Source organism: Pinus tabuliformis, chromosome 5_2, assembly GCF_031772625.1.
Source record: "Pinus tabuliformis cultivar Carrire ecotype Pingquan chromosome 5_2, CPIR1, whole genome shotgun sequence".
NCBI lineage: Eukaryota > Viridiplantae > Streptophyta > Pinopsida > Pinales > Pinaceae > Pinus > Pinus tabuliformis.
Genome location: NC_142306.1, coordinates 438,961,641 through 438,964,952, shown reverse-complemented (window position 1 = coordinate 438,964,952; position 3,312 = coordinate 438,961,641). Strand labels below are relative to the sequence as shown.

The window sequence follows — 3,312 nt, the reverse complement described above, 5'->3', positions numbered from 1 at the left end:
AAAGATCATATCATCTGCACATAGATAGTGGATAGTGGAAGAAAGGGAAAGTACTTGATATGGTAGCGAAATGGTCCAGCAATCTCCAACCATTTCAGTGCCATTTGATTGCTTTATATAGGTGAAGCTAGCTGATGTTACAATTACCTATGAGAATCTCACAACAATTAAAAAATGCAATGATAAAAGAGGCTACCAAGCCTTTTTAGAAAATGGTAACTTAATATGACCGTTGAAGACATAATAGTCCTATCATTTTAAGGTCCAATAAACCAGAAGTTTGAAATAAGTTAAATAAACATAAAAAAATATCAATCAGAACCATAAATCTCAGTAAGTTTAATATTATGTTGCAACATCCCCTTGACTCCATCTAATGTTCACAAGACTCTGTGAAAACTTGTGAATAGAAATGTCAAATATTTGGCGTAGCCAAACTCAAATATTTTATGATGATGTAGATGTTATTGCAAAAATAAGAAATGGAAAGAGACCGAGCCATGAAAAATATGAGGCAATATCAAATAATAAAAATGTAAACAAGGTTGCATGCTAGAGAGATAGAGAGATTGACTAAAAGCTATTTTATGGACTGGACAAGCCAAACTATTTCACATAGACAATGAACTTATCCAAATTTGACAAATAGGGAGGGAATGGACACTTTCACATAAACAATGAATTTATCCAAATTTGAAAAAAAGGTAGGGAATGAGCATTTTGAACCTCCAAACAAAACTATCTCTTTCCATTATTGAATCAATAACATGATATTTTAGAGAATGACTGGAATTAACATGACATTATTTTTCCTTTTAAGCAAATTTAACCCATGGGAGAAAATTTTGAGGGAGGGAGATTAGATGGGTATTTTGAACATAGTATGAAACTCTATCTCATAAAATTCATTTCCCAAAGCCATCATATTTGTGATACAAACACATATTACAACTTTGTTGGGAAATTTATCTTGTTACGTAGCTTACACTTTTGAAACAATGCAACATTCACACTTGCTGGAATTGAAGACACCCTACCTAAGAGAGAGGACAGGATATAATCAAGGCTATTGACAAGAGTATACAAGAAAATGATAGAAAGGCAAGATGAAATTATATATAACCATGTATTATGCAAATAGGTAACAGAGAAAGAGGCCAAGGACAACATACCCACAGTGGTTGATTTGTAAACAGTCATTTCATCTTTCTTACTCTTATGGCATGTTGTAGAGATTTGAACAACTAAGATCTCACCCGTTGTTGCGATCTAACTGATATTTCTCTTTAAGCCATTGCAACATCATCATATATATTTCATCTCTTAAGATGGAATCCTACAACTTGGACACATAAACAAGTTTGACTATGTTAGGAGATGACTATCCTTTTGCACAAGAGCTTGACCTTACTGACTGTAACATAAATAATATATGTTTTGTACATTGTTTAGATATGAAGAGAATATTGACAGTGATTATGTGAATAGTAATTTTTATTAGTTTTTGGATATTATTTGTATTCTCATCTATTCCTCTATGTTTATCGTATTTGTTCCTGTAGGATTTAAATCCTTATCTAAGTGTTTGGAATTGGTCACATTAAAACTAGGATTCTACCAAAATATATCCAATGAAGGGATTTCCCATATAGGGGCCAATTTTTCATATCTTTAAGAACTTTATTTGTAGAGGTAGACACCATTATTTATGTGAGCTATTGAATTTCTAATAATTTTTTATTAGAAATGAAAATTTAAAATTTGTTTATCGAAACAATGTTTTTAGAAGATGTTTGCAGCTTACTAATGAAAACTATATGTCCATATCTATAGGAGTTGGAGATGTTGGATTAGTATAAATTTCCACTGGTTTCCCAAATTTCAAGAGAATTAATGTTTCCTACTACATACATGTGTTGACAATGGTCTGAAATCTCTTCCTCAATTGCAAAAACTTCACTAGCATGAAATTCAAGGTTGTTCCAGAATTTTCTTTGTTGTTTTTCCTACAATTTCTTTAGGATGTAAATGTATATCTCAATTAGATATCAAAAGGTGTTATGGTGTGGATGACATTGAAATATTGGTTGTATCCAAGTCATGTCAAATTTTTTAAGAGTTGAGTGATATTTAAATTTCAATTCATCCTCCCCTGTATATCTGTTGAATGGAAGAAAACCTTTTAACATTGAAACCTATGGTATTTGTGCAGATGAACGTCTCATATTGTCCAATCTTAGATGTTGGGTTGTTAGCAACTTAGCATTGGCAAGTCTTAGAAGCCTACAGAATATAAATCTAGTTTATTTGAGGAATGTAATGGTCAATGGTTTCATGCAGGGAAAATTTTAAGGATGGAAATTTTTTTGAAGTTTAAAAACATTGGCAAATCTCACTAGTCTCTAATATGAAAACTATAAAATTTTGTTGATGTGTTCGTAAAATTATTCAAATTTATATAATGATTTTATATATGCTGTCTATATAACATTGGCAATTTTTAAGGTAAACTAATTTTATATTGTAAAATGAATCATTTTTATAAAATATGGAAATTGACGAATCGTTCTTTTGGAAAAATCATGGAAAATTAGCCCACCTGCGAATATTAGTCCCTAAAATTTTCCATGGTTTCATGCCTACAAAATTTTGGAGAAACTCAAGCTTCTTCAATCCTTAATTCAATTTACCACAAGTTATGATTGAGATGTTGTTTGGGTGTAATATTTGACAGATGGACAAGACTCTTGTAATATAATATGCTCTACATGAACATTTTATTTTGTACATGACAGTTAGTTGCATGCCATTCGTAGAAGATTTAATTTATTAACAAAAAGAATCTATAGAAAAAATATAGACAGCCCTTTGGGAAAGCAAAAAAGTTCAATACAAAACATGTTGGTAACTTCCCAAGAGTAAATTTACTCAGTAATGACAATTACATTCCTCTCATAAATAAGATTTTCTTTTCTAACTAGTCAATTGTTTTCTCAGTTGAAATTCTAGACACAATACACAGGAGCCAAGTTGAACATACCTTTTGTTTTCTCATTCTTCTCTTGAAATAAATTTGCACAAGAATTCCACATGACAGTGCCATGAAAGGCCATGTCTTAATCACATCGTGGTCATCTATGTTAATCTTGACTATTTAATAGTTCCATAATTCATAATTAAGATGAATTTATGCTAATTAAGAAGAATTTGCACTTATGTACATTTTAGAATCACATCATTTGCAAAATCACCTTTGCATTACTTAACTTCTCTCTCAAGCAAATGGGAACTAGAAGAATTCAACCCTTTTAT

The 3,312-nt window shown here is 30.9% G+C and overlaps 1 pseudogene; it reads left to right on the top strand.

Moving 5' to 3' along the window:
• The first annotated feature begins 1,221 nt into the window (after positions 1-1,221).
• LOC149159556 (F-box/LRR-repeat protein 3-like) lies at positions 1,222-2,758 on the top strand (annotated as a pseudogene).
• The last annotated feature ends 554 nt before the right edge of the window (positions 2,759-3,312 follow it).